Source organism: Oncorhynchus kisutch, unplaced genomic scaffold (genome assembly GCF_002021735.2).
Source record: "Oncorhynchus kisutch isolate 150728-3 unplaced genomic scaffold, Okis_V2 Okis03b-Okis08b_hom, whole genome shotgun sequence".
NCBI lineage: Eukaryota > Metazoa > Chordata > Actinopteri > Salmoniformes > Salmonidae > Oncorhynchus > Oncorhynchus kisutch.
Genome location: NW_022261980.1, coordinates 17,383,504 through 17,396,167, shown reverse-complemented (window position 1 = coordinate 17,396,167; position 12,664 = coordinate 17,383,504). Strand labels below are relative to the sequence as shown.

The window sequence follows — 12,664 nt, the reverse complement described above, 5'->3', positions numbered from 1 at the left end:
CTTCTGTCAGAGTGATGAGTTCCTGTCTGTAGTTTGTAGTAATGTGTCTGTTGTCGTGTTAACGTCTCTGTGTCTGTCATTATGTCTGTTCCTCCAGGTCCCCTGGGCCAGTCCAGCTGTCAGAGTGATGAGTTCCTGTGTGGTAACGGTAAATGTCTTCCCCGGACGTGGCGCTGTAACGGCCTGGATGAGTGCGGCGACGCTACCGACGAACGGAGCTGTGCCCCCCCTCCGACCCCTCCCCGCACCTCCCTCTGCCCCCCCGGCACCGCCCCCTGTACCCAGGCCCAGGTAGGTAACCCAGAGGTTAGGGAAGCGGGCCAGCAACCAGAGGGGAGTAGAAACTCTGATAGGAACAATGCTCTACACTGGGCCGACCCATTGCTTCCTACGTCTCAGGTGGGATTGGGTTGACCAATTGCTTCCAACGTCTCGGGGGGGATTGGGTTGACCCATTGCTTCCTACGTCTCGGGGGGGGATTGGGTCGACCCATTGCTTCCTACGTCTCGGGGGATTGGGCAGACCCATGGCTTCCTACGTCTCGGGGGGGATTGGGTTGACCCATTGCTTCCAACATCTCGGGGGGGATTGGGTTGACCCATTGCTTCCTACGTCTCGGGGGGGATTGGCCGACCCATTGCTTCCTACGTCTTGGGGGGAGGGATTGGGCCGTTCGTCGACCCATTGCTTCCTACGTCTCAGGGGGGGATTGGGTTGACCCATTGATGGACACATGCTTTTCTTCATACGTCTCGGGGGGGATTGGGCCGACCCATAGCTTCCTACGTCTCGGGGGGGTGATTGGGCCGACCCATAGCTTCCTACACCTCGGGGGGTTTTGGGCCGACCCATTTTCTTCCTACGTCTCGGGGGGGGGGGGGGGGTCGACCCATTGCTCCCTACATCTCGGGGGGGATTGGGTCGACCCATTGCTTCCTACGTCTCGGGGGGGATTGGGTCGACCCATTGCTTCCTACGTCTCGGGGGGGATTGGGTCGACCCATTGCTTCCTACGTCTCGGGGGGGATTGGGTTGACCCATTGCTTCCTACGTCTCAGGGGGGGATTGGGTTGACCCATTGCTTCCTACGTCTCGGGGGCGATTGGGTTGACCCATTGCTTCCTACGTCTCGGGGGGGGATTGGGTTGACCCATTGCTTCCTACGTCTCGGGGGGGATTGGGTTGACCCATTGCTTCCTACGTCTCGGGGGGGATTGGGTTGTGAGTATAAAGACACATTTCCGTTCCCTGCCAGAGACAATAATAAGGAACAATAAAGTTGTGTTCTTCTCCTCCAGTCCACTCGCTGCCTGCCCCCCTCACTGCGCTGCAACGGAGCCCGGGACTGCCCCGACGGCTCGGACGAGGCAGGGTGCCCCGACACGGCCTGCGGGAAACGCCTGGGGAACTTCTACGGAACATTCGCCTCCCCAGACTTCTTCCGTCCCAACCGAAGCGCTGTGGGGGTGCTGAGGTGCTCCTGGCTACTGGACACTCAGGTAGGGAGGAGTTCAACATCTTACACAACCCATTATCTGATGGTTGCTAGGGCAGATTATTGCACCTTTAACTAGGTTGACTGATCTATAGCAGGGTTAGAGATGGACACATGCTGACTGATCTATAGCAGAGTTAGAGATGGACACATGCTGACTGATCTATAGCAGAGTTAGAGATGGACACATGCTGACTGATCTATAGCAGAGTTAGAGATGGACATATGCTGACTGATCTATAGCAGAGTTAGAGATGAACACATGCTGACTGATCTATAGCAGAGTTAGAGATGGACATATGCTGACTGATCTATAGCAGAGTTAGAGATGAACACATGCTGACTGATCTATAGCAGAGTTAGAGATGAACACATGCTGACTGATCTATAGCAGAGTTAGAGATGAACACATGCTGACTGATCTATAGCAGAGTTAGAGATGAACACATGCTGACTGATCTATAGCAGAGTTAGAGATGAACACATGCTGACTGATCTATAGCAGAGTTACACAGCTGAACACATGCTGACTGATCTATAGCAGGGTTAGAGATGAACACATGCTGACTGATCTATAGCAGAGTTACACAGCTGAACACATGCTGACTGATCTATAAGCTCCATCAAAACAGCAGCTTGTTTAGTTAAACGGTCTGGCACAATGGAAAATCACTGAAATTACTTATTTTAGATTTTCACGTTTTTTAATCAATACGGTTGCCCTCGGTCGACTACTTGATGGATCTAACTCATTCCTCCTCCTAGGACCCTAAGCCCATCGTGTTGCAGCTGGACCTGGGGTTAGGGCCAGGGGACTCCCTCCATGTCTATGATGGGCTGGTCCAGAGAGCAGAGCGCCTCCTGCAGGCCTTGTCGCATCATAACAACAGGAGACCAGCCCTGTTAGAATCCAGTAGAGGACAGATGAGTCTACAGTACCTGGCCCAACCACTCAGCCCTGGGCATGGGTTCAACGCTACATACCAGGTAGGCTAACCCTATGGTCAGGGCGTGAGTTGGGGGGGGCAGTCTGTGTGTTTTAGTATGGTCAGGGTGTGAGTTGGGGGGGCAGTCTGTGTGTTTTAGTATGGTCAGGGCGTGAGTTGGGGGGGCAGTCTGTTTGTTTTAGTATGGTCAGGGCGTGAGTTGGGGGGGGCAGTCTATGTTTCGTCTTTATTTAGTATGGTCAGGGTGTGAGTTGGGGGGGGCAGTCTGTGTGTTTTAGTATGGTCAGGGTGTGAGTTGGGGGGGGGCAGTCTGTGTGTTTTAGTATGGTCAGGGTGTGAGTTGGGGGGGGGCAGTCTGTGTGTTTTAGTATGGTCAGGGTGTGAGTTGGGGGGGGCAGTCTGTGTGTTTTAGTATGGTCAGGGTGTGAGTTGGGGGGGGCAGTCTGTTTGTTTTAGTATGGTCAGGGTGTGAGTTGGGGGGGGCAGTCTGTGTGTTTTAGTATGGTCAGGGCGTGAGTTGGGGGGGCAGTCTGTTTGTTTTAGTATGGTCAGGGTGTGAGTTGGGGGGGGCAGTCTGTTTGACCTTAACCCTAACCCTGACCCTAACCCTGACCTTAACCCTGACCCTAACCCTGACCCTAACCCTGACCTTAACCCTGACCCTAACCCTGACCCTAACCCTGACCTTAACCCTGACCCTAACCCTGACCTTAACCCTGACCCTAACCCCTGACCCTAACCCTGACCTTAACCCTGACCTTAACCCTGACCCTAACCCTGACCTTAACCCTGACCTTAACCCTGACCCTGACCCTGACCCTAACACCACTCAGCCCTGGTCATGGATTCAACTCTACATACCAGGTAGGCTGACCCTGACCCTAACCCTGACCCTGACCCTAACCCTGACCTTAACCCTGACCTTAACCCTGACCCTAACACCACTCAGCCCTGGGCATGGGTTCAACGCTACATACCAGGTAGGCTGACCCTGACCTTAACCCTAACCCTGACCCTAACCCTGACCTTAACCCTGACCCTAACACCACTCAGCCCTGGGCATGGGTTCAACTCTACATACCAGGTAGGCTAACCCTGACCCTAACCCTGACCTTAACCCTGACCCTAACCCTGACCTTAACCATGACCCTAACACCACTCAGCCCTGGTCATGGATTCAACTCTACATACCAGGTAGGCTGACCCTAACCCTGACCCTGACCTTAACCCTGACCTTAACCCTAACCCTGACCCTGACCTTAACCCTGACCCTAACACCACTCAGCCCTGGTCATGGATTCAACTCTACATACCAGGTAGGCTAACCCTGACCCTAACACCACTAAACTAGACTACACTAGACTAGACTAAGACTAGTACCCAGAGTTGATCCTGACCAGACAGAAGACTATGACTAGTACCCAGAGTTTATCCTGACCAGACCAGAAGACTAGTACCCATAGTTTATCCTGACCAGACAGAAGACTAGTACCCAGAGTTTATCCAGACCAGACAGAAGACTAATACCCAGAGTTTATCCAGAACAGACAGAAGACTAGTACCCAGAGTTTATCCAGACCAGACAGAAGACTAGTACCCAGAGTTTAACCAGACCAGACAGAAGACTAGTACCCAGAGTTTATCCAGACCAGACAGAAGACTAGTACCCAGAGTTTAACCAGACCAGACAGAAGACTAGTACCCAGAGTTTAACCAGACCAGACAGAAGACTAGTACCCAGAGTTTATCCAGACCAGACAGAAGACTAATACCCAGAGTTGATCTTGACCAGATGATCAAGAGATTACTTTATGAGGACGTTTCCTATTCTATCCTGTAGGTGAAAGGTTACTGTTTCCCTGGGGAACACCCCGTGCGGATTGGACCAGGGCTGTTACTCTGAACGCCAGCGCTGTGACGGGTACTGGCACTGCCCTACGGGGCGCGACGAGGAGGAGTGCCCAGTTTGCCAGGAGGGGGAGTACCCCTGTGAGGGGGGCAGTGGGGCCTGCTACCCTGCCTCTGAAAGATGTAACAACCAGAAGAAGGTATCTATCAATCAATCAATACTTTATTCTCCTATTGTACAATTCTGATAAAAATCATTGTGCTAAATTCCTGGATCTAGGAGAGAAACCCTTCAGTTGAAAACATTCTAGTTACGGTCTATTTTCTGACTATTCTTCTAATGATCGCTGTGTCTTTTAATACATCAAATCAAATGATTATTTAATAACAGTGAAATGCTTACTGACGGCCCTTTACTCAATAAAGATCCAGATTCAAATCAATTCAAATGAAATAGTGACGTAATAAAAGACGACAGTGAATTGAAAATAATCCATTTAGTTGCTTATTTCTTCCAAATATGTTATTGTCTTTGATGTCGGCCTTCTGCCAATTCTTAGATTATTTTTAACAGAAAGTCACGTTCTGACCTTTATTTACTCTGTTTCGTCTTTATTTAGTGTTGGGGGGGGGCAGTCTGTGTGTTTTAGTATGGTCAGGGTGTGAGTTGGGGGGGGGCAGTCTGTGTGTTTTAGTATGGTCAGGGTGTGAGTTGGGGGGGGCAGTCTGTTTGTTTAGTATGGTCAGGGTGTGAGTTGGGGGGGGCAGTCTGTTTGTTTTAGTATGGTCAGGGCGTGAGTTGGGGGGGGCAGTCTGTGTGTTTAGTATGGTCAGGGTGTGAGTTGGGGGGGGCAGTCTGTGTGTTTTAGTATGGTCAGGGTGTGAGTTGGGGGGGGCAGTCTGTGTGTGTTAGTATGGTCAGGGTGTGAGTTGGGGGGGGGCAGTCTGTTTGTTTTAGTATGGTCAGGGCGTGAGTTGGGGGGGGCAGTCTGTGTGTTTTAGTATGGTCAGGGTGTGAGTTGGGGGGGGCAGTCTGTTTGTTTTAGTATGGTCAGGTGTGAGTTGGGGGGGGCAGTCTGTGTGTTTTAGTATGGTCAGGGTGTGAGTTGGGGGGGCAGTCTGTTTGTTTTAGTATGGTCAGGGTGTGAGTTGGGGGGGCAGTCTGTTTGTTTTAGTATGGTCAGGGTGTGAGTGGGGGGGGGCAGTCTGTTTGTGTTAGTATGGTCAGGGTGTGAGTGGGGGGGGCAGTCTGTTTGTTTTAGTATGGTCAGGGTGTGAGTTGGGGGGGGCAGTCTGTTTGTTTTAGTATGGTCAGGGCGTGAGTTGGGGGGCAGTCTGTGTGTTTTAGTATGGTCAGGGTGTGAGTGGGGGGGGCAGTCTGTTTGTGTTAGTATGGTCAGGGTGTGAGTGGGGGGGGGCAGTCTGTTTGTTTTAGTATGTCAGGGTGTGAGTTGGGGGGGGCAGTCTGTTTGTTTAGTATGGTCAGGGCGTGAGTTGGGGGGCAGTCTGTGTGTTTTAGTATGGTCAGGGTGTGAGTTGGGGGGGGCAGTCTGTTTGTTTTAGTATGGTCAGGGTGTGAGTTGGGGGGGGGCAGTCTGTGTGTTTTAGTATGGTTCAGGGTGTGAGTTGGGGGGGGCAGTCTGTGTGTTTAGTATGGTCAGGGTGTGAGTTGGGGGGGCAGTCTCTGTTTGTTTTAGTATGGTCAGGGTGTGAGTTGGGGGGGGCAGTCTGTGTGTTTTAGTATGGTCAGGGTGTGAGTTGGGGGGGGCAGTCTGTGTGTTTTAGTATGGTCAGGGTGTGAGTTGGGGGGGCAGTCTGTGTGTTTAGTATGGTCAGGGTGTGAGTTGGGGGGGCAGTCTGTTTGTGTTAGTTATGGTCAGGGTGTGAGTTGGGGGGCAGTCTGTTTGTGTTAGTATGGTCAGGGTGTGAGTTGGGGGGGCGGCAGTCTGTTTGTTTTAGTATGGTCAGGGTGTGAGTTGGGGGGGGGCAGTCGTGTGTTTTAGTATGGTCAGGGGTGTGAGTTGGGGGCAGTCTGTTTGTTTAGTATGGTCAGGGCGTGAGTTGGGGGGCAGTCTGTTTGTGTTAGTATGGTCAGGGTGTGAGTTGGGGGGGCAGTCTGTTTGTTTAGTATGGTCAGGGTGTGAGTTGGGGGGGCAGTCTGTTTGTGTTAGTATGGTCAGGGTGTGAGTTGGGGGGCAGTCTGTGTGTTTTAGTATGGTCAGGGTGTGAGTTGGGGGGGGCAGTCTGTGTGTTTTAGTATGGTCAGGGTGTGAGTTGGGGGGGGCAGTCTGTGTGTTTTAGGTATGGTCAGGGTGTGAGTTGGGGGGGGCAGTCTGTGTGTTTTAGTATGGTCAGGGGTGTGAGTTGGGGGGGCAGTCTGTGTGTTTTATATGGTCAGGTGTGAGTTGGGGGGGCAGTCTGTGTGTTTAGTATGGTCAGGGCGTGAGTTGGGGGGGGCAGTCTGTGTGTTTTAGTATGGTCAGGGTGTGAGTTGGGGGGCAGTCCTGTTTGTTTTAGTATGGTCAGGGTGTGAGTTGGGGGGGCAGTCTGTTTGTTTAGTATGTCAGGGTGTGAGTTGGGGGGGGCAGTCTGTTTGTTTTAGTATGGTCAGGGTGTGAGTTGGGGGGGAGGCAGGTCTGGTTTTGTTTTAGTATGGTCAGGTGTGAGTGGGGGGGCAGGTTGTTTTTTAGTTGTCAGGGGTGAGTTGGGGGGGGCAGTCTGTGTTTTAGTATGGTCAGGGTGTGAGTTGGGGGGGGCAGTCTGTGTGTTTAGTATGGTCAGGGTGTGAGTTGGGGGGGCAGTCTGTGTGTTTTAGTATGGTCAGGGCTGTGAGTTGGGGGGGGGCAGTCTGTTTGTTGTTAGTATGGTCAGGGTGCGTGAGTGGGGGGGGCAGTCTGTTTGTTTTAGTATGGTCAGGGCGTGAGTTGGGGGGGGCAGTCTGTTTGTATTTAGTATGGTCAGGGTGTGAGTTGGGGGGGCAGTCTGTTTGTTTTAGTATGGTCAGGGCGTGAGTTGGGGGGGGCAGTCTGTGTGTTTTAGTATGGTCAGGGTGTGAGTTGGGGGGGGCAGTCTGTGTGTTTTAGTATGGTCAGGGTGTGAGTTGGGGGGGGCAGTCTGTGTGTTTTAGTATGGTCAGGGTGTGAGTTGGGGGGGGGCAGTTGTTTGTTTTAGTATGGTCAGGGTGTGAGTTGGGGGGGGCAGTCTGTGTGTTTAGTATGGTCAGGGTGTGAGTTGGGGGGGGCAGTCTGTGTGTTTTAGTATGGTCAGGGTGTGAGTTGGGGGGGGCAGTCTGTGTGTTTTAGTATGGTCAGGGTGTGAGTTGGGGGGGGCAGTCTGGTTGTTTTAGTATGGTCAGGGTGTGAGTTGGGGGGGCAGTCTGTGTGTTTTAGTATGGTCAGGGTGTGAGTTGGGGGGGGGCAGTCTGTTTGTTTTAGTATGGTCAGGGTGTGAGTTGGGGGGGGCAGTCTGTGTGTTTTAGTATGGTCAGGGTTGTGAGTTGGGGGGGGCCGTCTGTGGTGTTTTTAGTATGGTCAGGGTGTGAGTTGGGGGGGGGCAGTCTATGTTTGTTTTAGTATGGTCAGGGTGTGAGTTGGGGGGGGCCAGTCTGTGTGTTTTAGTATGGTCAGGGTGTGCGTTGGGGGGGTGCAGTCTGTGTGTTTTAGTATGGTCAGGTGTGAGTTGGGGGGGGCAGTCTGTGTGTTTTAGTATGGTCAGGGTGTGAGTTGGGGGGGGCAGTCTATGTTTGTTTTAGTATGGTCAGGGTGTGAGTGGGGGGGGGCAGTCTATGTTTGTTTTAGTATGGTCAGGGTGTGAGTTGGGGGGGGGCAGTCTATGTTTGTTTTAGTATGGTCAGGGTGTGAGTGGGGGGGGCAGTCTGTGTGTTTTAGTATGGTCAGGGTGTGAGTTGGGGGGGGCCAGTCTGTTTGTTTTAGTATGGTCAGGGTGTGAGTTGGGGGGCAGTCTGTTTGTTTTAGTATGGTCAGGGTGTGAGTGGGGGGGGCAGTCTGTTTGTTTTAGTATGGTCAGGGTGTGAGTTGGGGGGGGGGCAGTCTGTTTGTTTTAGTATGGTCAGGGTGTGAGTTGGGGGGGGCAGTCTGTTTGTTTTAGTATGGTCAGGGTGTGAGTTGGGGGGGGGCAGTCTGTTTGTTTTAGTATGGTCAGGGTGTGAGTTGGGGGGGGCAGTCTGTGTGTTTTAGTATGGTCAGGGTGTGAGTTGGGGGGGGCAGTCTTGTGTGTTTTAGTATGGTCAGGGCGTGAGTTGGGGGGGGCAGTCTGTTTGTTTTAGTATGGTCAGGGCGTGAGTTGGGGGGGGCAGTCTGTTTGTTTTAGTATGGTCAGGGCGTGAGTTGGGGGGGGCAGTCTGTTTGTTTTAGTATGGTCAGGGTGTGAGTTGGGGGGGGGCAGTCTGTTTGTTTTAGTATGGTCAGGGTGTGAGTTGGGGGGGGGCAGTCTGTTGTTTTAGTATGGTCAGGGTGTGAGTTGGGGGGGGCAGTCTGTTGTTTTAGTATGGTCAGGGGGTGTGAGTTGGGGGGGGGCAGTCTGTGTGTTTTAGTATGGTCAGGGTGTGAGTTGGGGGGGGCAGTCTGTGTGTTTTAGTATGGTCAGGGTGTGAGTGGGGGGGGCAGTCTGTGTGTTTTAGTATGGTCAGGGCGTGAGTTGGGGGGGGCAGTCTGTTTGTTTTTAGTATGGTCAGGGCGTGAGTTGGGGGGGGCAGTCTGTTTGTTTAGTATGGTCAGGGCGTGAGTTGGGGGGGGCAGTCTGTTTGTTTTAGTATGGTCAGGGTGTGAGTTGGGGGGGGCAGTCTGTTTGTTTTAGTATGGTCAGGGCGTGAGTTGGGGGGGGCAGTCTGTGTGTTTTAGTATGGTCAGGGTGTGAGTTGGGGGGGGCAGTCTGTGTGTTTTAGTATGGTCAGGGTGTGAGTTGGGGGGGGCAGTCTGTGTGTTTTAGTATGGTCAGGGTGTGAGTTGGGGGGGGGCAGTCTGTTTGTTTTAGTATGGTCAGGGTGTGAGTTGGGGGGGGCAGTCTGTGTGTTTTAGTATGGTCAGGGTGTGAGTTGGGGGGGCAGTCTGTGTGTTTTAGTATGGTCAGGGTGTGAGTTGGGGGGGGGCAGTCTGTGTGTTTTAGTATGGTCAGGGTGTGAGTTGGGGGGGGGCAGTCTGGTTGTTTTAGTATGGTCAGGGTGTGAGTTGGGGGGGGGCAGTCTGTGTGTTTTAGTATGGTCAGGGTGTGAGTTGGGGGGGGGCAGTCTGTTTGTTTTAGTATGGTCAGGGTGTGAGTTGGGGGGGGCAGTCTGTGTGTTTTAGTATGGTCAGGGTGTGAGTTGGGGGGGGCAGTCTGTGTGTTTAGTATGGTCAGGGTGTGAGTTGGGGGGGGGCAGTCTATGTTTGTTTTAGTATGGTCAGGGTGTGAGTTGGGGGGGCAGTCTGTGTGTTTTAGTATGGTCAGGGTGTGAGTTGGGGGGGGGCAGTCTGTGTGTTTTAGTATGGTCAGGGTGTGAGTTGGGGGGGGCAGTCTGTGTGTTTTAGTATGGTCAGGGTGTGAGTTGGGGGGGGCAGTCTGTGTGTTTTAGTATGGTCAGGGTGTGAGTTGGGGGGGGCAGTCTATGTTTGTTTAGTATGGTCAGGGTGTGAGTTGGGGGGGGCAGTCTATGTTGTTTTAGTATGGTCAGGGTGTGAGTTGGGGGGGGCAGTCTATGTTGTTTTAGTATGGTCAGGGTGTGAGTTGGGGGGGGCAGTCTGGGGCAGTCTGTGTGTTTTAGTATGGTCAGGGTGTGAGTTGGGGGGGGCAGTCTGTGTGTTTTAGTATGGTCAGGGTGTGAGTTGGGGGGGCAGTCTGTGTGTTTAGTATGGTCAGGGTGTGAGTTGGGGGGGGCAGTCTGTGTGTTTAGTATGGTCAGGGTGTGAGTTGGGGGGGCAGTCTGTGTGTTTAGTATGGTCAGGGTGTGAGTTGGGGGGGGCAGTCTGTTGGTGTTTAGTATGGTCAGGGTGTGAGTTGGGGGGGCAGTCTGTGTGTTTTAGTATGGTCAGGGGTGAGTTGGGGGGGGCGGGGGGGGCAGTCTGTTGTTTTTAGTATGGTCAGGGTGTGAGTTGGGGGGGGGCAGTCTGTGTTTTTAGTATGGTCAGGGGTGTGAGTTGGGGGGGGCAGTCGTGTTTTTTTAGTATGGTCAGGGTGTGAGTTGGGGGGGGGCAGTCTGTGTGTTTTAGTATGGTCAGGGTGTGAGTTGGGGGGGGCAGTCTGTTTGTTTTAGTATGGTCAGGGTTGAGTTGGGGGGGGGCAGTCTGTGTGTTTTAGTATGGTCAGGGTGTGAGTTGGGGGGGGCAGTCTGTTTGTTTTAGTATGGTCAGGGTGTGAGTTGGGGGGGGCAGTCTGTGTGTTTTAGTATGGTCAGGGTGTGAGTGTTGGGGGGGGCAGTGTTTGTTTTAGTATGGTCAGGGGTGAGTGGGGGGGGGGGCAGTCTGTGGTTTTAGTATGGTCAGGGTGTGAGTTGGGGGGGCAGTCTCTGTTTGTTTAGTATGGTCAGGGTGTGAGTTGGGGGGGGGGCAGTCTGTGTGTTTTTAGTATGGTCAGGGTGTGAGTTGGGGGGGGCAGTCTGTGTGTGTTTTAGTATGGTCAGGGTGTGAGTTGGGGGGGGCAGTCTGTGTGTTTTAGTATGGTCAGGGTGTGAGTTTGGGGGGGCAGTCTGTGTGTTTTAGTATGGTCAGGGTGTGAGTTGGGGGGGGGCAGTCTGTTGTTTTAGTATGGTCAGGGCGTGAGTTGGGGGGGCAGTCTCTGTTTGTTTTAGTATGGTCAGGGTGTGAGTGGGGGGGTGGGGGGGGGGGGCAGTCTGTGTGTTTTAGTATGGTCAGGGTGTGAGTTGGGGGGGGCAGTCTGTTGTTTTAGTATGGTCAGGGTGTGAGTTGGGGGGGGCAGTCTGTGTGTTAGTAGTATGGTCAGGGTGTGAGTTGGGGGGGGCAGTCTTGTGTTTTAGTATGGTCAGGGTGTGTGAGTTGGGGGGGCAGTCTGTGTGTTTTAGTATGGTCAGGGTGTGAGTGGGGGGGGGCAGTCTGTGTGTTTTAGTATGGTCAGGGTGTGAGTGAGTTGGGGGGGGCAGTCTGTTTGTTTAGTATGGTCAGGGCGTGAGTTGGGGGGGGCAGTCTGTTGTTTTAGTATGGTCAGGGCGTGAGTTGGGGGGGGGCAGTCTGTTTGTTTTAGTATGGTCAGGGCGTGAGTTGGGGGGGGGGCAGTCTGTTTGTTTAGTATGGTCAGGGTGCGAGTTGGGGGGGCAGTCTGTGTTGTTTTAGTATGGTCAGGGTTGTGAGTTGGGGGGGGGCAGTCTGTTTGTTTTAGTATGGTCAGGGTGTGAGTTGGGGGGGGCAGTCTGTGTGTTTTAGTATGGTCAGGGTGTGAGTTGGGGGGGGGCAGTCAGCTGGTGTTTTAGTATGGTCAGGGCGTGAGGGGGGGGGCAGTCTGTTTGTTTTAGTATGGTCAGGGTGTGAGTGGGGGGTTGGGGGGGGCAGTCTGTGTGTTTTAGTATGGTCAGGGTGTGAGTTGGGGGGGGCAGTCTGTTGTGTTTAGTATGGTCAGGGTGTGAGTTGGGGGGGGGCAGTCTGTTGTTTTAGTATGGTCAGGGTGTGAGTTGGGGGGGGCAGTCTGTGTGTTTTAGTATGGTCAGGGGTGAGTTGGGGGGGGCAGTCTGTTTGTTTTAGTATGGTCAGGGTGTGAGTTGGGGGGGGCAGTCTGTGTGTTTTAGTATGGTCAGGGCGTGAGTTGGGGGGGGGCAGTCTGTGTGTTTTAGTATGGTCAGGGTGTGAGTTGGGGGGGGGCAGTCTGTGTGTTTTAGTATGGTCAGGGGTGTGAGTTGGGGGGGGCAGTCTGTTTGTTTTATTTAGTATGGTCAGGGGTGTGAGTTGGGGGGGGCAGTCTGTTGTTTTAGTATGGTCAGGGTGTGAGTTGGGGGGGCAGTCTGTGTGTTTAGTATGGTCAGGGGTGTGAGTTGGGGGGGCAGTCTGTGTGTTTTAGTATGGTCAGGGTGTGAGTTGGGGGGGGGCAGTCTGTGTGTTTTAGTATGGTCAGGGTGTGAGTTGGGGGGGGCAGTCTGTGTGTTTTAGTATGGTCAGGGTGTGAGTTGGGGGGGCAGTCTGGTGTGTTAGTATGGTCAGGGTGTGAGTTGGGGGGGGCAGTCTGTGTGTTAGTATGGTCAGGGTGTGAGTGGGGGGGGCAGTCTGTGTGTTTTAGTATGGTCAGGGTGTGAGTTGGGGGGGCAGTCTGTTGTTTTAGTATGGTCAGGGTGTGAGTTGGGGGGGGGCAGTCTGTGTGTTTTAGTATGGTCAGGGTGTGAGTTGGGGGGGGCAGTCTGTTGTTTTTTAGTATGGTCAGGGTGTGAGTTGGGGGGGG

General features: G+C 53.2%; 1 pseudogene; it reads left to right on the top strand.

Annotated features, from left to right (window-relative positions):
* Window positions 1-12,664, top strand: part of LOC116359582 (low-density lipoprotein receptor-related protein 3-like) — a 40,805-nt pseudogene that overhangs the window by 20,519 nt on the left and 7,622 nt on the right.